This window comes from Alligator mississippiensis, chromosome 2 (genome assembly GCF_030867095.1).
Source record: "Alligator mississippiensis isolate rAllMis1 chromosome 2, rAllMis1, whole genome shotgun sequence".
In the NCBI taxonomy this organism is placed as follows: domain Eukaryota; kingdom Metazoa; phylum Chordata; order Crocodylia; family Alligatoridae; genus Alligator; species Alligator mississippiensis.
Window position 1 is genome coordinate 255,897,055 of NC_081825.1, and position 24,636 is coordinate 255,921,690.

General features: G+C 45.8%; 1 long non-coding RNA gene across 2 annotated transcripts; it reads left to right on the forward strand.

The window, feature by feature from the left end:
• Positions 1-3,738: 3,738 nt before the first annotated feature.
• On the forward strand, positions 3,739-19,260 carry LOC132248796 (uncharacterized). Of its 2 annotated transcripts, XR_009460216.1 has the most exons (3): positions 3,739-4,659; positions 7,590-7,688; positions 7,859-19,260. It is a non-coding gene; the product is annotated as an uncharacterized LOC132248796 (long non-coding RNA). The 2 variants fall into 2 exon arrangements; XR_009460215.1 differs by having other exon boundaries at positions 3,739-7,688.
• The last annotated feature ends 5,376 nt before the right edge of the window (positions 19,261-24,636 follow it).

A 24,636-nucleotide genomic window follows, 5' to 3' on the forward strand; every position in this document is an offset into this window, starting at 1 on the left:
CTGTACAGGGTATAGCCATTTATACTGGTTGACCAGTCATAGGAGGAGTCCCACTAGGTCTCCGTGATCCCTATGAGATCATAGTAATTTCCATTTAGCAGAAGGACCTGCTCCTCCTGTTTATTCCCCAAACTCCTAGCATTAGTGTACAGGCACATAAGTGTGCTGTTGGGGGCCCTAGGCTTCCTTGTATTCATGGAGAAGCTCTGTTCCTGAGTTGTGGTAGGAGTGGGTTCCCCTGAGCATCTTAATCTGCTGGTTTTGCAGTTGATGCTTGGTGAGCTTAGTGAGCTTGGTTGTCCACCCATCCCCCGGCAAGCTTAGTTTAAAGCCTGGTTGAGCAAGTCAGCCATTCTGTCTGAGAAGAGCTTCTTCCCCAGTGGAGCGAGGTGGAGGCCATCTCTTCCCAATAGACCACTGCCTTTCTCTCTGAAGAGTGGGCTGTGGTCGTAGAGGCTGAAACCTTGACGGTGGCATCAGCACCATAGTCTCTTGTTTACGGCCTTGATTCATCTCTCCCTTCTCTACCCACACCCTGTAACTGGAAGAATTGAGGAAAAAACCACCTGAGCTCCGCTCCCAGAGACCTGTTGCCACTCATGACCCAGCTGGGATTGCTCCAAGCCATGTCATTTGTGCCCATGTGGATAAGGAACATAGGATAATGATTGGAGGGCTGGATAAGTTTTGGGATCCTCTCAGCCACTCCATATATGGGCTCCTGGGGGGCAGCAGACCTCCCAGGCTAAGGGGTCAGGGCAACAGATTGCTCCCTCTGTCCCCCTCAGGAGGCAGTCACCCACAATGACCACTCGATGTTTCATCTTAGGGATGATAGCTGGTCGTGTTTCTTGGTAACTTGCAGTAGCTGACAGCTTTTCAGGCTCTACTAGTGCTGCAAGAGGTTCATACCTGTTGCAGAGATCCAGGGGAGTGGTGACCCTGGTACAGTGAACCTTGGGGCCAGAAACAACCTTTATCCAGCCCCCTGGTTGGACAGTATGGGAGTGCCTCTTGGCCATCCTCGTCCTGGCTGGGGACCTAGGTCACTCTTCTGTCCTGGCATGAAGGGCCTGTGTCTTAGAATGAACTACTGGGTTCAGGAGATTTTCTGCGCTTGAACAAAGGATGTACTTACAATTGTTTTTACTTTTGTAAAGCTTTATTTAAGGATACTTGCAGGGGCAGGCAATAAGACAGAGCAGAGAGGATGATTATTTTACATTGGCTGTAGGCAGCAGCCACTACCCTTCATAGTTCCCCTGGCCCCAGAGTGTCTTGATCCCGGGGATGCGATAGCTTGCGCTGGGCTCTGCGCAAGTCAGGATTTTCACCAGAGTTTGAGGAACTCCTGTAACTTAAGAATGTACAGCTTATATAGCTTGGAGTAAATAACATTATTTCGAACTAAGGATTTGGTTATTTTAAGCTAAGAATTTGGGGATAAGTCGTGATTCAACACACCTGGTGTTTACTACATTTAGCTGTATTACAACATTTTACTATCTAGGTTCATGGTTCGGTTACTTTCACAAAGCAAAAAGCTATGTGCTATAATACCGGCCTACTATGAAGTCAGCAAACAAAACTTTTGCTATGAGCATTAAGCAAAGCTCTTACTATTATAGCCTGGCAGTAGGAGTCAATCTCCTATTCACCATCCATGATGGCTCGCAGCCTCTGCACTGTGCTCTGGAGCTCCACTATCTGGGATTCTAGAGACTCCAATACACGGCAAACCTCACAAGGGAAGGTTGCAATGCTCCTGATCCTATGTGCCTGGAGTCACGCCAAGCAGCCCCCGCAGCCAAGACCCAGGGGCTCCATCTGAATGGAGGCCAGAACCATGGATTCTGTCTAGATGGAGGCCTTGGAAGTACCAGAGGGGAGGGATCCAGCCACAGCAGGGAACCTCGGGGTGCGACATGTCCCACCCACCATCACGCTGGTAGTAGTTGGGCTACTACTGTGCCAACTGTTTCTTTGAGATTCTTTGCCTGGAGCATCAGGCCTCTCCTGCGCACTCTCCTGCACAAACTCCTGTGCTAACTCACACACCAGGCCTAGAAATATGCCTGTTTGCACATCCTGTTCACGAGGCTCTGGTCACATGGCTCCCTGGAGGGCTGGATGAAGTAGGAGCCGGGGGAGGGAGTGACCCTCCTTGGCTCATCTTGGCTGCCTCCCTGCAGCTGGGCTCTGTCCCTCCCACCATGGGCCCCTGCTTACTTCCGGCTAGGCTGGGAGTTGTCAGGGGTCCTGGGGTCCTGCTGGGGGTCCTGGGGCTCATGAGGCTGCAGTGGGCTTCTGCCTGTGTATCTCACTCTGGAGTAGGGGGCCAAGTGCAACTTCTGCTGTTGGCGGTCCCTTTTAAACTGTGTATGCACAAAAAGGACCACTGGCACTACACTGCTCTCGGAGGGCTTGGGGGGGTTCCCACCCCCACCAAAGAAAAGGACAGGTAAGTGCCCCCCCTTTTCTTGCCTTACATGCCGGGTGGCACCGGTTGTGTGGCTCCCTGGGGGGCTGGGCCAAGTAAGAGCCGGGGGGGGCAGGTCATGACCCCCCTCAGCTTCTCTCAGGCTGCCTCCCTGCAGCTGGGCTATGTCCCTCCCACCACAGGCCCTCACTTACCTTCGGCTACTTTTCCTGTGATGGGGAGATATAAGACTACTTAAATATGAAAAGACAACAGTAGACATAGGACTGTCCTCTTCCTCCTAATTGGAAACTAATAGAGGAAAGTCACTGAAACATTTATGTAGACCAGCGATTCTGAATGAGGGTGGTGTGGCACCCTTGAGTGCCTTGAGATCCGTTCAAAGATTCCCTGGGGTGCCACACAATGTTAACACTGGTAGGTGTAGAAACATGATTCACAGTAGAAACTCAGGGACTTCAAATAGGAATCCACAGCATTAAAAACATTCTGACCTGTTGTGGTCTGAGTTCTTTGTAATAGAAAAAACTGCTCTATTATATTTCTGTAATAAAAAAAAATGAGTAAAAGCCAAGAGCTGGCATTTTGCAACAGGTGTTTGAGTCTAAAAAGGTTCAGAATCACTGATGTAGATTCATAGATGTTAGGGTCGGAAGGGACCTCAATAGATCATCGAGTCCGACCCCCTTCTAAATCTGCTCTCTGCTAGCTTGTGGCCATTGTTTCTTGTAACCCCTGGGGGCGCCTTGGTGAATAAATACTCACCAATTCCCTTCTGTGCCCCTGTGATGAACTTAAAGGCAGCCACAAGGTCACCTCTCAACCTTCTCTTGCGGAGGCTGAAAAGGTCCAGTTTCTCTAGTCTCTCCTTGTAGGGCTTGGTCTGCAGGCCCTTAACCATACAAGTGGCCCTTCTCTGGACCCTCTCCAGGTTATCCGCATCCTTCTTGAAGCGTGGTGCCCAGAATTGCACGCAGTACTCCAACTGCGGTCTGACCAATGCCCGATAGAGGGGAAGTATCACCTTATTGGACCTATTCGTCATGCATCTGCTGATGCATGATAAAGTGCCATTGGCTTTTTTGATGGCTTCGTCACACTGCCGACTCATGGTCATCTTGGAGCCCACTAGGACTCCAAGATCCCTTTCCACCTCTGTGCCACCCAGCAGGTCATTCCCTAGGCTGTAGGTGTGCTGGACATTTTTCCTCCCTAGGTGCAGCACTTTGCATTTCTCCTTGTTGAACTGCATTCTGTTGTTTTCTGCCCACTTGTCCAACCTATCCAGGTCTGCCTGCAGCTGTTCCCTGCCCTCCGGCGTGTCCACATCTCCCCATAGCTTTGTGTCATCTGCAAACTTGGACAGAGTACATTTCACTCCCTCGTCCAAGTCACTGATGAAGACATTAAAGAGTATCGGTCCAAGGACTGAGCCCTGCGGGACCCCACTGCCCACACCCTTCCAGGTCGAGACCGACCCATCCACCACGAAGACCGACCCATCCACCACGAGATAAGTGTTTTTTGTGTTTTTCTTTATATGTGTTTTCAATATGTTGTGTTCATAAACTAAATAATACCCATATGTACTTTTATACCTTAGCATTTTAAACCATAAAGCACCTGTCATCTATAAACACACTAACTTCACAAAAATAAGGGATAACTGGGCAAAAATATAACTTTCCTAGAAGGGACTGCAATGCAGTATACAGAAGTGGAAAGCAGCAGTTGCTTTTAAATTGCAGCTACTTGGCTTTTGTAAAGTTAAGGGTCAGTCCTCAGAAAGGCGGGTTGGAGTGAGTGGGGACGGGGAGTGGAAGAATGCTCTTCTATAGAAGAACTTTCCATCCTTCATTAGAACCACCTGGTGTTAATAGTAATACTAGTCATACTAGTAGTATTAGTAATAATAATAATGCGCAATTCTTACATAGCACCTCTTATCTGTCATTTCAAGTGCTTTATACAGAGAAAGACAGTATCATTCTTCACATTTTACAGATGGGGAAACTGAGACACAACAAGGTGAAGTGGTTTGTCCCAAATCAACCAGCAGGTCAATGGCAGAGCTAGAAACCAAATCCAGATCTCTGGAGTCCCAGTCAGTCCTCTAACCACTGTAAAGCACTTCCAGACCCAAGGGAAGACAATATCCAAGTTTGTTGCATACCACTGCAATATCAACACAGATTAGCTCGGCAATTGGTAAGGTTGAGGTGAGATATTTGAATGTGCTCATGAGACTCTAAGATTGAACTCTTTGCTGTTGATTCTCCTACTGGCAATTGATTTATGGTTTTACTTTATTCCCACAACATATCCTGTGCTGGCTTGAGTTGGGGGAGGAGTCCTTGAAGCAGCTATTACTGAGGAAAGGTGCAAAGCTGCCTGCTAAGAACCCCTCACCAAGCTGTGGTGCAGAGGAAGCAGTAGCAGTGGAGTAGTTAGGGGTATCTCAGAGACAGGAGTACATCATCCTCAGCCCTACCAGGGAGGCTGCTGTAAATTCTACAGTGTCTCATCCTTTCTCCTAAACTTTAAATTATGCTTGTCATCCAAGAACAGCCCAGAATCAGGACAGCATAAAGGTGACTTAAAGCTACCTTGGCCTGCACTTCCCTTGGGCCATGTATTTTGTATTAGACCTAAGAGGCACACCAGGACTAGGGACAGACATTCAAAAAGCCTGAGCCGGAACTGATTCAATCTTTGCAGGTTAGTATAACCTGGCTAGGCTGAATTAGTTTAACTCCACAGACATCCTAGAAATGCAGGCAAATACTTGCAGTGGCTCAGACTAGAAGCCAGGGGGTGCTAGAGCACCCCTCCCGTCCCTTCCACAATGCTGAGTTGAGGGGGGGCATGGTCAGGCCCTGGCAGGATGCTCTAATTAGGGAGGGGTTCTCCCTCCTCCCTCCTGACTAGCCCAGCAGGGAATTGATAACACAGTGTTTATCACACCATTAAGAAAATAACAGAGGGACATTACCAGCTACCTGTTGAGTCTGCCTTTGTCCCATCTGCCACAGCATGGACCGTAGCCAGCATGTGGTCTGCTAGCTAATGCTGAGAGGTGTCTGTGTAAGGCAGAGGAGAGGGGGGAATCCCTGCTTAGCAGGGAGTAAGTTTAGGAGTGGGGAGCAGGGGGAAGCCAGGCAGTTTCTGCCAAGCTCCAGCCAGGGAGCAGAGGGGAGGGGCCAGCCCTGCTGTGGAGCAAAGAGCCCTGCCCAGCCCAGAGAGCATGCTGGGATGCTGGGGGAGTCTGGTTTAACTTAAATCAGCAAGGGGCCTGGGACAGACATTGCATAAACCAGTTTGACCCAAGTCAGTTAAGTCTGATACTACATTCAACCAGATTTCTCTCAAACCAGTTTCAGCCATTTTCAAACTGGTTTATGTGCACTGAACATCTGTTCTGTTACAGGTTTAAACCAGTTTCTGATCACTTAAACATTATGTGTAATGTCTGCTCCTAGCCCAGTGGTTTCTCTCTCACTAACTTGACTTGCACTGTAGCTCTTTATCATCTCTGTGTAATTATTTGACATACAAGCCAGCTGAATGTACTGACTCACATGGTACACAAACACATTCATGTTTGGTTTCTAAATGTTACTAGTTAAAGATGAATGTCTATGCCCATACCAAGAATTATCATTTTTACATGTTCTGCAGAACACAAAGCCCAAAATGTTTGTAAAAGAACACAACATTTTTGCTAGAATTTTGCTTTTCCCACTACATTTCTCTTTGCCTCTCTCACTATTTTAATATATCTTTCACTTGCTCAACAGAGAAAATGCTACTGAACAGGTAAATGATTGCTCAGGATCAACCATGGATTTTACCGATCCCATTATTTATTGTTACCCTGGTGATGTTTTGGGTGAAATGATTCCAAGCCCCAGTACCAAGTTCTGTTTGATACTGAGGACTCCCTGGTCTTGTCCAGCAGGTCCCAACGAAGACAGGACTGAGCACACCCCGCACAGGCAACTTTACAGGCCCACTTCAGACCAAGGTGTTCATCAGGAAGATTGCTCTGGGTTTGGCCCTTTATGCCCATACTCAAGCCTGTGGTCTCCAGCAGGCCTGAGAGATGCTGCTAGGGTCAAGCCTGGAGCAGCCTCACTTGCAAACTTCTCTAGATCATGCCTGAGGGTTCAGGTGTATAGCATGTGTCCAGCTCCATTCTTGCCAGGACCAGCCACAGTGGTTGTATAGACAAGCCTTCTACATACTTAAGTTAGACTGCAAATTCTATTTTGAACATGGCTTAAGGAAATGATCCTTCGGGCACAGAGGGAGACGATCCCGATGCAGGGAAAAAGGGGAAAGGGGGCCAAGAGGCTTCCTTGGCTGACCAGAGAAATCCAGAGCAGCCTACGGGCAAAAAGGGGGGCATATAAAAAGTGGAAACGGGGAGAGATTACTAAAGAGGAGTATACCTCCTCTGCTTGCGCTTGTAGGCCAGGCTCATGCAGTTAGACAGGCCAAAGCTACCATGGAGAGGAGGATGGCATCCCAAGTTAAGGATAACAAAAAATTGTTTTTTAGATATATAGGAAGTAAAAGGAAGGCCCAGGGTGGAATAGGACCTCTACTAAATGGGCATAAGCAATTGGTGACGGACAGGGGGGACAAGGCTGAACTCCTCAACGAGTTATTTGCCTCAGTGTTCCTAAGCGAGGGGCAAGACAAGTCTCTCACTGGGATTGTAGAGAGGCAGCAGCAGGACGCCAGACTACCAAGCGTAGACCCTGAGATGGTGCAGAGGCACTTGGAGGAACTGGATGCGTTTAAGTCAGTAGGCCCAGATGAGCTCCATCCAAGGGTACTGAAGGCACTGGCTGACGTCATTGCACAGCCACTGGTGGGAATATCTGAACACTCATGGCACATGGGCCAGGTCCCGGAGGACTGGAAAAGGGCCAATGTGGTCCCCATTTTTAAGAAGGGGAGGAAGGAGGACCCAGACAACTATAGGCCAGTCAGTCTCGCCTCCATCCTTGGCAAAGTCTTTGAAAAAATTATCAAGGCTCACATTTGCAAGAGCCCGGCAGGAAAAATTATGCTGAGGGGAAACCAGCACGGGTTCATAGCAGGTAGATCATGCCTGACTAATCTAGTCTCTTTTTATGACCAGGTTACAAAACACCTGGATGCAGGAGTAGGGATTGACGTCGTTTACTTAGACTTCAGGAAGGCCTTCGATACGGTATCCCACACCATACTGGTGAACAAGGTAAGAGGCTGTGACTTGGATGACTACACGTTCCGGTGAGTGGCGAATTGGCTGGAGGGTCGCACCAAGAGAGTCGTGGTGGATGGGTCGGTTTCGACCTGGAAGGGTGTGGGCAGTGGGGTCCCTCAGGGCTCAGTCCTTGGACCGATACTCTTCAATGTCTTCATCAGCGACTCGGACGAGGGAGTGAAGTGTACTCTGTCCAAGTTTGCGGATGACACAAAACTGTGGGGAGAAGTAGACACGCCGGAGGCAGGAAACAACTACAAGCAGACCTGGACAGATTGGACATATGGGCAGAAAACAACAGAATGCAGTTCAACAAGGAGAAATGCAAAGTGCTGCACCTAGGGAGGAAAAATGTCCAGCATACCTACTGCCTAGGGAATGACCTGCTTGGTGTCACAGAAGCAGAAAGGGATCTTGGAGTCGAACATGAGTTGTCAGTGACAAAATCATCAGAAAAGCTAATGGCACTTTATCGTGCATCAGTAGATGCATGACGAACAGAACTAAGGAGGTGATAATTCCCCTCTATCGGGCGCTGGTCAGACCACAGTTGGAATACTGCGTGCAATTTTGGGCGCCGCACTTCAAGAGGGATGTGGATAACCTGGAGAGGGTCCAGAGAAGGGCCACTCATATGGTTAAGGGCTTGCAGGCCAAGCCCTATGAGGTGAGACTAGGGCACCTGGACCTCTTCAGCCTCTGCAAGAGAAGATTGAGAGGCGACCTTGTGGCTGCCTATAAGTTCATCACGGGGGCACAGAAGGGAATTGGTGAGGTTTTACTCACCAAGGCGCCCCTCGGGGTTACAAGAAATAATGGCCATAAGCTAGCAGAGAGCAGATTTAGACTAGACATTAGGAAAAACTTCTTCACAGTTAGAGTAGCCAAGGTCTGGAACAGGCTCCCAAGGGAGGTGGTGCTCTCCCCTACCCTAGGGGTCTTCATGAGTGTCATGACCCAGAGGTCTGATTTTTTTTGTGTGTGTGCTTCGGCACTAAGAATTATCCCCATGGGTATACAGCTTCGTTGCATGGAGGAGTTCTGCTGCGCAGAGAACCCGCGCGCAGGGAAGTGTTTCCGCCACTTTGCAGCGATCTTTGCAGGGTGCATTTCCTTTGCAACACAGAAATGCACGGTGCAAAGGTTTCCCGCTCGTCGTATGCAAATTCGTGCCCCGCAATTGGCTAGTTCTAAATTATTCACACGTGGCGGCTAGCGATTGGCCTGCTAGCCGTATAAGAGGCTTGAGCAGTTTCCGCCCAAGCCGAAGAGGACTCCGCATCCATCTCGTGGGGACTCTGGGTGTGCGCGGCAGGGTAATAGAAACCCTGTGTGTCGCTCAGAGGAGTTTGGCAGCCTGATCCACCGCCCACCTCTTCCCGTCTTCGAACGGAGCCTACTATAAGACGTAACGACGAGTTTTATGCGCGCTTGTCCTGGACATCCGGAGTTTGTCTGCGTGGAGCCTAGCAAGCTCCACGTGATTGTTCGTTTTCTGTCTGCGTGGAGCCTTGCAACCTCCTCGTGTGTTCGTGTTTTCTGTTGTAACCGCAACTCAAGCAAGTTCTCAGCCTACACCACGACCATCTCGGTGTAAGTAAAATCTTAAAATCAACCGTTACGTGTATGTGCCTAATTCTAGCTTGGCGCCCGCCCTCTCCGACCCGGCCTGCCCGGGCTGCTGGCCACAGCCCGCGGGCAGAGCGACGAAAGCGACCCGGGGTCAGACCCGGCGCGCACAATGAGAAGGTTAGATAGGCATGTAGCTGGGGTCATCTAAACCCGGCACTCTTTCCTGCCTATGCAGGGGGTCGGACTCGATGATCTATTGAGGTCCCTTACGACCCTAACATCTATGAATCTATGAATCTATGGGGCTTGGCTCCCTTGTGTTTTGCTTCTATATTGAGATAAAACTCAGAAGATGTGACAGGAGAAATGATTTAATGTGGCACAGTACTCTTGAATGGACAGCCATCAACTATCAGACCAGTTTTTCAATCTGAAGACCAAGAAGAGATAAACAGCAGAACAACCTGTGAGGGAATATGATCATTTGACAAAGCTGATGATCAGAGGGACATTTGACAAAGGTCAGGAGGTTATAAAACTGGTCTCTCTCACCAGCCATTTTGGAAAGAGGGGAGAGGAAAAGGAAAGAAATAAAGAATTGGTTGTACAGGATGCAGACTTCATGTTAGATAAGATGCTATGAACTGCAAAAGGAGAAACCTTGACACCCAAGAGTACTCTCACCTAAGCATGCAGAAGCTGTGAGAAACCTGAGACAGAAAAATACACAGTTTTGTATAGTTCTGCATATTTCTTGTGCTGACTAATGTAAAGAGTAATTGGTTTTTAAAACTCTAACAAAGTCTACAAGTCTATTTAGTGCAGTTATCACATGTCCCTGAAAAGGTGATCTGTAAATTTAAATCACAGGGTTGGAGCACTGGGAAAGAAATGCTTACACTACTAAGAATCCTAATTCTGTGATGGGGTAACAAAAGCTTGTGCCTTGGAAATGTGCTAGAGCCTACTCAGCCCAAGGAACGAGCCAGTGCAGTAGCTTCAGAATGCATGGGCCCTGTGCCATAGAATCAGAACTCCACCACCTGGTGAGTATCCATCTACCAGAATTGTAAAGGGGTTGTATGACGTCCAGTAACACCCACACCCTCACAATCCCAACTCCTCTTCCTCCCAAGTCTGCTTGTTTCAAGTTTCTGTTATATTTTGCTTTTAGAGTGCAGGTACTTCAGAGCAAAGACTTCCATTATTAGTTTGCATACTGGCTTGCACAATGGAGCCTGGTTGAGGTAGCTACTACAATATAAATGTTAATTTATTAATAAAATACAATTAAGTTATTGTGAAAAATAAGTGTATTCTCTTCCTGTAGGACAGGAAAGATTTTAAGGTTGCATAACTACCAATGAAGCAATCTATATGCTTTATACATGAATAAATGGCACATACATTGTCTATCAGGCAAACTATCTACTAACCAAATCTGGGGTTGTGGGTGTGATAACACTAGATAGCTGTTTCACAGAGAAAAAAAAGCCGGAACCACTAACAAGTATATAGACAAATAGAGCTGGGCAAGAAGCAGAGTTCATGATTCTTAAGGAAATTCCCTCTTTTAGAAACATCAGTTCCACTATAACTGACAAAAATGTCAATGCTGTCAAGCATCTCATGGGGCCTCGCAGGGACCCTGGGTCTGAAACAGACCTGCCAGCAGACTTCACCCACACTGGGGATCCTTAGTTTCCAGGTCCAAGCTTTGGGGCAGACCAAGCAGGAATCCAGACAGGTTGTTCTGGAAGTGGTGAAAGTTTGTCCATGGGGTCTCAAACAAAGTATTTCTGGTTTAGCAAACCAGTAGTTTTGTATGAATTTTGGTTGGTCCAAAAAATTCCAAATAGCTCTTCTTCTATGAGAACCCCAGTGCAGAAGCCAAAGCCTCTACAAGTTTTCCCACACATGAAGAGTAAAATTCAGGGCCTGAAATGAGCCGGGGTCTGATGGCATTAGCTGCATGATGCTTCTTGCTCTTAGTTTTTATCCAGTTCATTCAGTAAGGGTGGAGAAGGGGGCAACAGACTCCTGTTATTGTTCAGCGCTACAGCCACTTCTCTTAGCTTGGCAGCCAGAATTGAATTTAGCCTGGTTCCTTAGGTGTTCTTTTGACAGATGGTGCCCTAGTGACTCTGAGCACAGCAGCAGCAGAGGTGGCGATACTGATAGCTTACCCTTCTAACACAGGTTTGGTTAATGAAGCAGAAGAACCTGCAGAGCTTGTAAGAACAGGACCCAGAGGAGTCATGGTGGATAACTTTTTCTTTTCTGATTTTCCTGTTTCAATTAAATTTGACATTTCTGAGAGTGAGCTTGGTTACAGACTATTAATCTGTGGCTGAGACCCAAGCAGGGGGAAAAAAATACTTCAATGAGAAAAAAGAACAACGAAATACAGAAAAGCCACGCTTGGAGTGAAGCATGTTGTTTAGATCATTTTAGCCAGTTTTCCTGTGGCCATCTAGCACTGCAGTACAATAAAGTCGCATTTAGCCCTTATAGAAAGGGACACAACCACATTTTCAAACCCACTTCCCTTTCCCTTCCCTCCCTCCCCTGCTTTTTAAGTTAATGATGTACCTCATTTAGGAAGACTTAGATAGCAGGTGTAAATGCTGGACACATCATTAGAGCTGCACAAAATGGTTGTAATTCAGGCCTAGCTTAGTGAACGCTTATCACAGTTTGAGACAGCTCAAGAAAACTTTATGCCTTGTCTGTGCTGCAAAGTTCTGCCTCTGCCAGCAGAGCTATGTCTGCACCCAGGGGCTGTGCCAATGTAGTTCTGCTGCTGCCATTGAAGTAGTGGCAGTCCTGTAGTGTAGACTAAGCTTTAGCCTCAGAGAAGTTGGATACAGGATTGTGTGGAGGTCTAGATCAGATGATCACTTCAGGTGAAAGAACACGAAAAACTGCATTACTTTGCTTCCAAAGCAGACTGTCTGCGTCTGTTTCAATTTGACTTATGCTTCAGGGTTGGTTCAAACCCAGATCTGTGGGGGGCGTGAATCCACTTAAGCCAAAATTAATACCAAAACCACACAAAAACTACCTCTACAAAACTATAAATCAGCACCTCATATCCTAACACTGGCAAAGTATAGTGAATTCAGATCTGGGTTGGAATTTGATATTGCAGATCCATCCTTGAAAAATAAACAAAAGGAAACAAAACCATATGCTGTGGAAATGAAACGGATACCTGCAATCACAAAATGAACAGCTATCAAATGAATCTTTCCTTTGGAAATGTTAAGAACAGCTTTTCTTTCAAAGTTTCTAGTGCAGAGGAAGATCCCCTGGAAATTATTTCCAGTAGAAAGGGAAATGGAATATATTCAGCAGCAGATGAAGACAACCTTAATGGAAAATGTTCACTGCAGGTTAAGGTTTTCATCTCAATAAGGCAGCAAGGTAATATAAATGGCTGTTAAAATCACTATCCATAGAAGAGTACACATTACAGCAGAAATGTAGCAAGACAGGGTAAGCCACTTAGGAATGGTGTTACAAAACTCCCTTCCCAGGCCACTCTGCACAAGACAGGGGTTATTACTCTTTCCACTTAAAATAATAGAAAATGAGGGTTGGAAGAGACCATGGGAGGTCATCTAGTCCAACCCTCTGCTCAAAGCAGGACCATTCCTAACTAGCTCTTTCCAGCCAGGGCTTTATCTATCTGGGCCTTAAACACCTTCAAAGATTGAGAGTCCATCACCTCTCTGGGTAACCTGTTCCAGTGCTTCACCACCCTCCTACTGATAAAGTTGTTCCTAATATCCAACTTTACCTTCCCTTGCTGCAACTTGAGATGATTACTCCTGCTGAGAACAGTCTAGCTCCATCCTCTTTGGAACCACTCTTCAGGTAGTTAAAGGCTGCTATCCAACCCCCCTCTCCCCAATCTTTTCTTCTGAAGACTGGATAAACCCAGTTCCCTCAGCCTCTCCTCAGAAGTCTTGTGCCCCTAACCATTTTCACTGCCCTCCACTGGACTCTTTCTAGCTTGTCCACATCCTTTCTGGAGTGGTGGAGGGGGCCCGAAAAGTGGACACAGTACTCCCAGTGCGGCCTCACCAGTGCTGAATAGAGGGGAATAATTACTTCCCTTGCTCTGCTGTCATGTTCCTACTAATGCAGCCCAGTATGTTGTTAGCCTTCTGGCAATAAGGGCACACTGTTGACTCATATCCAGCTTGTCCACTGTAATCTCCAGGTCCCTTTCTGCAGGGCTGCTGTTTAGCCAGCTGATGCCAAGCCTGTACTGGTGCATGGGATTGTTCCATCCTAAGTGTAGGACTGTGCACATGTCCTTGTTGAATCTCATGAGATTTCTTTTGCTCCAATCCTCCAATTTCTCGAAGTCATTCTGAATCCTACCCTTCCATCCAGCATACCTACTACTCTCCCCAGCTGGTTGTCATCCGCGAACCTGCTGAGGGTGCACTCCATCCCATCTTCCAGATTGTTAATGACGATATTGAAAAAAAATGGGCCCAGGACAGACCCTTGGGGCATTCCAATTGATACCAACTGCCAACTAGTTCTCAAGCCATTGATTACTACAAGTTGAACCTGACAATCCAGCCACCTTATCTATAGTCCCTTCATCCAATCCATACTTCCTTAGCTTGCTTGCAAGAATGTTGTGGGGGACCATATCAAAAGCCTGGCTAAAGTCAGGGTATATCACATCTACTGCTTTCCTACCATCCACAGAGCCAGCCATTTCATTATAGAAGGCAATCAGGCTGGTCAGGCATGACTTGCCCTTGTTGAATCCATGCTGACTGTTTCTAATCACTTTCTTCTCCTCCAAGTGCTTAGAAATGGATTCCTTGAGGACCTACTCCATGATTTTTCTGGGGACTGAGGTGAGGCTGACTGGTCTGTATTTCCCTGGATCCTCCTCCATCCCTTCCTTAAAGATGGGCACTATTATTTGCCTTTTTCCAATCGTCCATGACCTCTCCAGATCACTATGTCTTTACAAAGATAATGGCCAGCAGTTCTGCAATCACATCACCCATCTCCCTCAGCACCCTCAGATGTACTGCATCTGCTCCCATGGATTTGTACACATGCAGCTGTAACCCGGGTGGTACTCCAAGAGGTACCCCCTCTCCAATTGAAGGGATAAAAGCAGGTGCACAAGCACTGTGGGAGGTGTAGGGACTCTCCTCCCCCTATAGAGCAGAGCCAGACCACCAATGGGGACTTAACCATATACCTTTTAATGAGAGAACAGCACTGGGAACATAACCAGTATAAACCAGAGGGCATAGGGGACACTACCATGCCCCGAGGGGGCAGGATTCAACAAAGGTTAGACACTTACAATCATAGACATACTCATCCAGTTGACAAAAGACAGGGTTAACCAAAATGTAAAACATAAACAGCAGAACAAACAATACTGGTTGGCGAAATATAAAAGGCACAAAATACAAAATGTCAAATAACAAGGAATACAGGGCCTAGGTACCTGGAGGGGGGAGAAAGGAGGAAAACACAATGACCCCTTTTCACTGCAACAAGAATTTCTCCATTACTTCACTCACCCCAGCTGGGACTTGAACTAGGATCACCCACATAGTAGGTAGAAACTCTACCACACAGACATCAGTTCCAGTACTCTGCTAAGCTGCTAGTGGTCTTGGCCTTCCAGGAGCCCCAGACTCATGTTGAGCTGCCTGGCTTCTGTTTGGAGGAGCTGGAAGCTGAGCTGGGAACCTCTCAGGTTGCTGCTCAGATCCTTGCTGGATCTGGGGAGCCTCTCCTGCTACCTGCAGCCTGTCATAGGCAATCCTAGAGCCCAGTGGGGAGCCTCTCCTGCCAGCCACATGCCGTGCTGCTGAGGGTCCCACTGCTGCCTGTAGGTCCTACTCCTTCAGGCTCTTCTGGGGCAACTGCTCCTCCCCGCTGGCTCAGCTCTTAACAGCTCTTTGAAGCTCCTTCCTTGTGGCCCCTCCCTGGTCTCCTCTGAGTCAGCTGCGGTGCCCTTTTATCCCCCTCCCGGTGACCCAAGGGGCCAATCAGGGGACATGGAAGGTGAGTCTCTGGGGTCTGATTGGTGAGGAAAGGGAATCCCAAGTCCTCCAATCATCTTTTACCCTTTCAAAACCCCTGGGCTAAGTCATTGCCAGCCAGCCCGTCACACAGCTTTTCTAAACAACCCTTAACCTGTTCTTTCACCATTGAGGGCTGTTCACTTTCTTCCTAAACTGTGCTGCCTGGTGCAAGTCTGGGGGCTGACCTTGCCTGTGTAGATGAAGGTAAAAAAGGAACTGGGGACTTCAGCCTTTTCCTCATCATCTGTTGCTAGGTTGCCTCCCCTATTCAGTAAGGGACCCACACTTTCCCTGATCTTCCTCTTGTTACTGACATACATGCAGAAACCCTTCTTGTTATAGTTCATGTCCCTTGATAGCTACAACTCCAATTGTGCTTTGGCCTTCCTGACTTCATCCCTACATGCCTGAGCAATATTCTTATACACCTCCCTAGTCATATGTCCAAGCTTCCACTTCTTGTAAGCTTTCTTTTTGGGTTTAAGCTCACTGAGGAGTTCTCTGATAAGCCAAGCTGGTTGCCTGCCATATTCGCTATTCTTCCTGCACATCAGGATGGTTTGTTTCTGCACACTCAGTAAGGTTTCTTTAAAATACAACAAGCTCTCCTGGACTCCTCTCCCTCTCAGACTGGCCTCCCAGGGGATCCTGCCCATCAATTCTTTGAGGTAGTCAAAGTCTGCTTTTCTCTCCTGCTCTCCTTTCTTCCTTTTGTCAGGATCCTTTTCAACTTGATCAGTTCATGGTCACTGCTGCCCATATTGCCATCTACTTCTACATCCCACACAAATTCTTCCCTGTTTGTGAGTAGCAAGTCAAGAAGAGCATGGCCCCTAGTTGGTTTCTCCAACACTGACACCAGGAAGTTGTCCCCAGAGCTCTCCAGAAACTTCCTGGATTGCCTGTGCACTCCAGGGAGCATATGTCAAGGTAACTGATGTCTCCCATGAGAACCAGGGCCTATGATCTGGAAACTTTTGCTGGTTGTCTGAAGAAAGCCTCACCTACCTCATCCTCTTGATCTGGTGGTCTATAGCAGACACCCACCAAGACATCATCCCTGTTGTCCTCCCCTCCATCCTTATCGCAGAAATTTATGAAAGGTGTTAACTCAAACCCTACCATCTTGTGCTTTTAAGCTATAGAGATGCCCCCCAATTCAAGTCCGCTCAGAGATGGTCATCATATGAGCAGTAAAAACTAAGAAAAGTTGAATATCATTGAGGCAATGTGTAAACATTCTCATTGTTTTCAATTTGCACATTTACTAAACCATTATGATTAATGCATTTGACAACTAAAGTATATACCTAGGAAGCTCAGAAGTTCAACAAATAGCAGAAATTTGTTTTAACCTGTTTTTTATCTCCAAATCTGTTCTCCATTTGTGGTGATGAAAATAGAAATGCAAGAATCATAAGCTCATAAATTTAAACATGATCTAAGAGTACAGATTTGAAAGAGAAAAAAATCCCACTCTTCTGGTAACTGTACTCAAATAGATAGATTAGATTGATAGATTCAAATACTGCCGATGGAGGAAACCTGTACTTTTATGTATTACTGAAAAAGAAGGGGAAATGCTGTGACCTGCTTGGGACAGTTGACTGAGCAAGTGTTGCTCAGCTTAAGTATTGTTGAATTGGATCCTTAAGAATGCATTTTCATTCTGGGCTACTAGTAATTTTCAGATGTTTAGGTTTTGAAGTACAGCCTGATGCAGAGAACATTATAGTAATCCAGATTCAAAGTGACAGCACTTTTGTGGTGCTTATCTCCATACTATCCAAGTGCTCTGTAAACAAACACCAACAGTGAAGTGAAGGGGGGAGTATCACCCCCATTTCATGGACTATAAATTAAGACTATATAAGCACTATGCATGCTCAAAAGAAAAGCTCCCAATTACTTTAGCTGTAGCTTGGAGTGCTCAGCAGTTCTAAAAGTCAGAGCAAGGATCTTGGATGAGGACAAAACAGAGTTAATGGCCACCTGAGTAAAGCTTCACTTAAGTGACTTGCCCACAGTCACATAGAATGTCATGCAGAAGTAGTTGTCTAAGGTAGGCAGTCTTGCCCAGGGAACTGTCTTCCAATTCTCCAAGACAGTATTGTCATACTCATGAAACCAACTTCTTTCTTTCTATAGTCTCCTGGTTTAATCACAACAAAGCCTTGAGCATTCCCCAGAGCAGTTCCATCAGTGTCCTGAATCATGTAGTCATAGATAATGCATAAAGAAGGGGTGAACTGAAATACCACAGGCAACCTCAGTTCTGGCATTTTCTAACATTTCAGTGCTTGACTTTATAATTCCAATGTCTTTTAAAACTGTTCTTTTGTATAGTTTCATATACATAGGAGGCAGACAGGAATAGGCCCAAGTCTTCAGTTGAAGCAAGTTCTAAAGCAGAGGTCAAAATTCAGGCAATGAAGAACCAGTTGCATGCTTAAAATGCTACGTCCTATCTGACAGACAGAGAGAGAGACTGCGCACAAGAGACAGAGAGGGACACAGAGGGCCAGAGGACGAGTGCGACAGAGAGCGAGTGCAACAGAGAGCAGGCATGAGACAGTGAGGGTTTGAGACAGCCAGGGCACGAGAGCATGTATGTGAGACAGAGAGAGAACCAGAGCATGACAGAGTGCAACAGAGCATGAGAGTGACAGGGATCGGGCACAAGACAGCGTGGGCATGAGCCAGATAGAGAGCCAGTGTGAGCCAGAGTGTGTGGTAGTGCATGTGAGCAACAGCACGTGTGAGCAACAGCAACAGCCAGAGCCAGAGAGAGAGAGAGAGAGAGCGAGCCAGAGAGCGAGCATGATAGAGAGCAAGAGTGATGGAGAACGACAGAGAGCTGACATGAGACAGCATGGACATGAGACAGAGAGGGTGCGAGACAGTGCAAGTGTGAAACAGAAAGACAGGCACAGAGAGAGAGCAGGAGAGATAGCCAGAACATGACAGAGCAGGTGCAAGACAGCATGGGCACAGGACAGCATGAGCTAGACAGAGAGCCAGAGCATGAGCCACAGCATGCTCAACAGCACACAGCCAGAACCAGAGAGAGTGAGAGCCAGAGAACAAGCATGACAGAGAGCGAGCACAAGACAGCACAGATGCAAGACAGCGAGGGTGTGAGACAGTGTGGGCATGAGAAAGACAGAGAGAGAGCTAGAGCACGATAAAGCACGACAGAGTGAAAACGACAGAGTGCGACAGAGAGCAGGCACAAGACAGGGCAGGTGTGAGACACCATGAGCCAGACAGAGAGCCACTGTGCAACAGCATACACAAGTGACAGCAATAGCCAAAGCCAGAGAGCATGCGAGACAGCATGTGTGCAAGACAGTGTGTGAAAGAGCACAACCAAGTGACAGAGAACAAGAGTGAGCATGAAATAGCATGAGCCAGCACACAACAGAGCATGTGATAGAGCATGCAAGTGACATTGACAGCCAGACCCAGAGAGAGCCAATATGACAGAGCCAGCCTGACACTGTGCGTGAGAGACCCACTGTGTGAGGGAGATTCCCCACGTGAAAGACAGACTGAGAGAGAGACAGACATATGGACCATATTATGTATGACAGTCTTCATTGGATTTGCACAGATATAACCAAGAGTAGAATTTGACTGTATCTTAAGTTTTGAAAGCACATAGGGAAAAATGTTAAAGTTTTACCTGGGAATTAACTGCAGATGAATTTCACCATAATGAACAATGAATCATCATATATGAATTAAGTTGTATCATTATATAAATGGAACAAATTATATTTGCATTCCTTAAATTGTTATAAAAATCTATGTTAATAATCTTTCTATTTCCATGGATTTTGCATTAATTATCCAAAGAATTGTTTGCTTCTGAGGCCTTAAATAAAATGCTTCTGCTTTTGTTTTAATTTCTGATATGTTATTAATGCATTCATGGGACAATAGACCAATAAAGTCCCATAGATGTTGATCAAAATCTTTGCAGGATGGTAATAAAACCGTGTTTCATATTATGCAGGTAACAACTTTAAATCCTGCAGTAGTTGTATTTTCTTTACAGATTAGTTATATCTTCTCTTCTCTTCAAATCAAATACTACATTTTCACCACCAAACCGAATGTTATGGTTGTAATTTAAAGCCACAGTAGATACAGAGCATCAGGAAAAAAAAGAGCTAGAAAAAGAGATCTTACTCTCCTCACTTGTTGATGTAACAAAACCATAATAAAATGAGGGCTTATTTTCAATATTAATACAAAATAATGAATTTATTTCCTTTCAAGTTTATAGCCCTTCCATTCATTTTTATCTTGCTTTACTTATAAATGTTTGGGAACATTAATCAGATTCTTTAATCTGGTGGAATTTGTCTGTTTGATACTCCAGGGATATTGAGCCCAAATCCTGATATTGCCCTCTTATAAAAATTTCTAAGAACCTACCACAAATCTGAACCCCTGTGTGAGTTTATGAAACTTAGTAGCAAAGAGGATCTAAATAAGTTCTATTTTTATTAAACATGACCAGATGTACCAAACTCTCTTTAATGGTTATTGGCACAAACAGATCTTTGAGATTGTTAATCTTTCTAACCTGGTTTTTGTCTCACACAACATATTTTGGATCACAGAAGCATATCTACCAGTGTTGTAACAAAGCAAGAATGCCCAGGAAAGTCACTCTCTTAGGACCAATCTAATGTCTAGTAAAGTGAATAGAATGACAGACTCCAACAGGCATTGGTTTGGATCATTATTTAGTTAGGTTATAATTTATCCCTATGCAGAAGGCCTTTATGGGACTTACATATATCACAGGTATGTTTGGAACCTGCTGTTCTCAGGATTATCAAAGACAAGGTTACTAAAACATTATTCTACAAATGTCATGAAAATCCCTAAACTCTTGGTTCAGCTCAAAAACTCTTTTGATTTCAAACTTCTGTGTTTAAGGAGGGAGAGGTTTACTATAATTGAAGTACTTTAAAAGCCATTGTGAGCTGAAAAACATTTTTGAAAGCATTGAAAAAGAACATTAACAGTTCCAGACTTTTTTTTAAAGTGTAAAATCCATTGAAACAGACCAGCTGCCCTGAGAAATGCTTTGGTTTTTGACAAATGTGTGTTACTTTGACAATGATACAGTTAGCTGAAATATTTTCAACTGGTTATATTATTATACCAATTTTGCCCTTTATATACTCCATCTATATAACTAGCTCTACTTTCAGTGTAATTTTAAAAAGGCTTCTTTTCCACTTCTTTAAAGAAAGGTGTGTTGGGTGTTTCTCCTGTTTGTTTTTATGTTAGAAATTGAGTTGACAAAATTGAATGACAAGAGAACAAGCACGTTAATGGTACAGGAGATATTAAGTTTAATGAGAGGGGGGAAAGTTTTTTTATGTCTATTATTTAAGAATTTGGAGAGGATTTGTTTGTATTTGAAAAGTATTTAATACCAGCCAATTGCTCATCAAGACTGACCGGGGGTGAGTGGAACGGCCCTGTTCCCCCACACCGCCCAGGTGCACTCCCCCCCTCCCTCCTGCTGCTTGGGGTCTGGGCCTGATGCGGGGAAGGACTGGGCCTGAGGGTGGGGAGGAGCCAGTCCACCGTGGTGGGTGCAGAAGGGGAGCAGTGAGCCCAGGCTGACCAGGTGGCGGTGGGGGAATGGGAGAAGTGGGCTTGGAGCCAACATGGGGGAGGAGTAAGCCCGGGCCCAAGTGGGGCTGGGCTGGGCCGGGCCCATTGCTCCCCCACCACTGCTGTGGTGAGCCAGCTTCTCCCCTTACCAGGCACATTCCTCCTCCCTCCCTCGTGTTGGGCCTGGGCCCACTCCTCCCCTTCCCCCCCCCCACGTTGGTCTGGGTCCACTCTCCCCCACCTTGCTGCCATGGTATGCCCGCTCCTTCCCCCCCACCGGCATCAAGCCCACTCCTCCCCCCACCACTGCTGTGCCAGACCACGCAGGCCCTGCAGGTGGTGACAAGGGAAGGGGGGAGAGGTGGGCCAAGGCCAGCTCCGGTGGCCTCGCCCCCCTGTTCCATCATTGCTACCTGCAGGGAGCAGGGCAGAGGGGGCCAGGCCAGGGCTGCTGGCCTCGCCCCCCCTGTTCCATCCACTCCATAGCCACCACCTCTATGGAGCAGGGCAGGGGGCGGGGAGGTGAGGCCAGCTCTGTTGGCCTGGCCCCCTCCCGCTCCGTCCCTTGTCCCCACCATCATGGCAGCACTCCACTGCACCACCCCTTCCTGTCCAAATGCTGTATTCACACTCTGATTGACTGTTTCAGTCAGCCAATCAGAGCGCAAATAAAGCATTAGGGACATAGAGACAGACTACAGCTTTTATAATATTAGAATATTCAGGCGAGGGGAAAAAATTGTCTGTTAAAGATTCAGTATTTTCAAGGAATAAGGATAGAGAAAGCTACCACAAGTAGCCAAGACATTCAAAGAGTCCTTTAGCAAAACCAGGATGGGAGAATCCTTCCTAGTCTTAAGGTAATACCACCACCACTACCACCACAACAAAACTCCAACCTTTCAGACTATCTCTGTATGCCAGAAAACAAGCAATGATTTTCAGGATCCTATGTCTTTTGCTCTTTAGCCCATCTTCAGAAGTAGAACTGGCAAGCTATATGTTTCCAGCAAACTTTTATGGAAACAAATTAAAGGTTTATCCAAATTTCCCAAAAGGTAAGTTCAGTTAGACCTTGCAGAAGATATTACAATAAATGGCAACCATATCACTAGAATGAGAACACATAAATAAGTGAGGTGACTACACAGCAAAAAGAGAGTAGGATATCTTCAATCCTAGCAATTGCCCAAAACCAAAATGAGTAATTTGCTTAAGTTTTCAGTAAGGATAAGGAAATAATGGACATGAAGACAAAGGCAGAGAATAGCTAACGGGAAACGAGAGTACAGGAATGTAAATAACTTTATCCAAGGTGGAGGCAAAACTCAAGTCAGGGGAGACGTACATAATAGCCATACCAAATTTATGAAAGAGCCAGGATAGGAGACCATAATTCTAGTAGATAAATGTATTAAAAGTACTTCCAAATTGGGTTTGGCACTAAGTGGAAGACTGGAGAAATCTAGTGCTTCTATTTATGAAAGGAATAAAAAACCAACAACAACAAAATAAAAACAAAAACTTGCACAGGCAACTGCAGCCCAATTACTCCAATCAAAATAACATACAAAGCTTTAGAATAAAATTTTGAAGGAGAGACACATGGAAGCAAATGGACAAAATGATAAAATGCAACATTTGCTTATCAAAAGGTAGACTGTGGCAGAAGAACAAGCTATCTGTCTTTCTTATTGTATTGGGTATAATCTAGACTTCAGTAAATTCTCTGACATGGGGCTACCTGGAAAAAAAAAACGAAACTGGAGAATACTGGAATTAATACAAGAAGTACGAACTGGGTAAGGAACTGGTAAATAGGAAGATGACGTGAAGTTATATTGAAATGGGAAGCACTGGGCTGGAGTGAAATTACTAGTAGGTTTTAAATTAATTTTACCTAATATTTTAATTAATGATCCAACCAAAACCCAGGATTGAAATTTACTGATAAAACAGAGTTAAGAGGCATTATCAATGCAGAAGAGGATTAGATTATCATGCAGAATGATATTTTTCATTCATTCACTCATTAAAAATGATGATACTGGGTGATATTAAGGGACAGAGTAATAAAAACAATGTAAAATTCTAGAGTGCTAAGAACAAGGGCACCACATACACTAAAAATGAATTTTTGCTAGCAGCTCAGAACTTATCATTTGAAAGCTGCTGAAGAGAAGAAAGACAGGATACATTTGTCAATTACAGAATGACCATAAACCACAAATATTGTGTGGCCAAGAAAAAAACTGCAAATGCACTCCTAGAATGTAATAAATGAGGCATTTCCAATAGAGAAAAAAGTATTAATGCAATTATACAAGGCACTGGTACAACCTCAGTGTGGTCCTATATATTCAAGGGAAAGTAAACTCATAGTAGAGCAGGTACAAATAAGGGCTATGAAGTAGCAAGGAGAATGGCAATGAAAGAAGACTAGAAGACCTTAGCTTGCTTAGCTTAATAAAATGAAGGTTGTGGCGATATGATTGTTGGTATAAATACCAGGGGTGTGCAAAATGGACCATATTCAAATCAGATTCAGATTCGGCCTGAATCGGGGACAGTCATTCAATTTGTTGATTCATATCACTGTCCCAATTCGATTCAGCCGAATCCAAATCTGAAGATTCGATGCTGATTTGGAGAATCAGTGATTTGGCCAAAGACACAGCTTTAAAAGTTTTTTCTACTTACCTCGAGGTACCAGATGCAGATCATGAATGCTGCGATGCTGGGGCAAATGAAGTGTCCCACAGGAGCACGGGGGATGCCCACCGTGTGCTTGGCGGCAAACCCAGAAGTGGACTAGAAATACTTCTGGTCCACTTCTGGGTCCACCACTGAGCGCGCAGGGCCCACCCCCACCCCCCCGTGCTCCCCCAGCTCGGGAATCAGAAGGCCTCAGTCACCGAGACCCAGGAGGCACCAGTCGCTGAGACAGAGAGGTGTGTGTGGGGGTGGCATGCTCCCTGGCTGACCTGGAAGTGAACTGGAAGTGCTTCTGTGGGATACTCCATCTGCCAGCATCACAGCATTCATGAGCTGCCTGGTACCTTGCAGTATGCAGAAAAAACATTTAAAGCTGTGTCTATATCCAAATCGCCAAATCTTTCTGAATCTCTCTGAATCAATTCAGAGAGATTAAAGGGTCTCCTGATTCAATTCAGATTCAGAGATTTGACCACTGAACTGGGCTGAATCTCCACCAAATCCAATCAGGGACCAAAGCTTTACACAGCCCTAATAAATACATGGGCAGGTGGGGAGGAAAGGGAAGGCTAAATACTAGGGAAGAAAGAAGTAATTGTCCTATAGTTTAAACACAAGCTTAAATTCCAACTCTTGATGATGCTTGTGGTGTGTAAACAGCTCTGTTATGTGCAGGAACCTACACAAAGAATGTACAGATTCTTGGGATGTCACAATTCCTGGCAGGAGCATCATGAAGACTGCGTGACTAGGGGTGCAAGAAATGAAGAGTGCGTTACTGGGGGTGCAAGAACAGCAGTCTTTGCTGCTGCTGCATCCAGCCCGGGTTGACCTGCCATCACTGTTGCCTATGGACACACTGCATTTCCAGGAGGATTTATTTTATGTTACAATCCCTGCAGTTTGGGAGCAATAGGCAGGAGTTC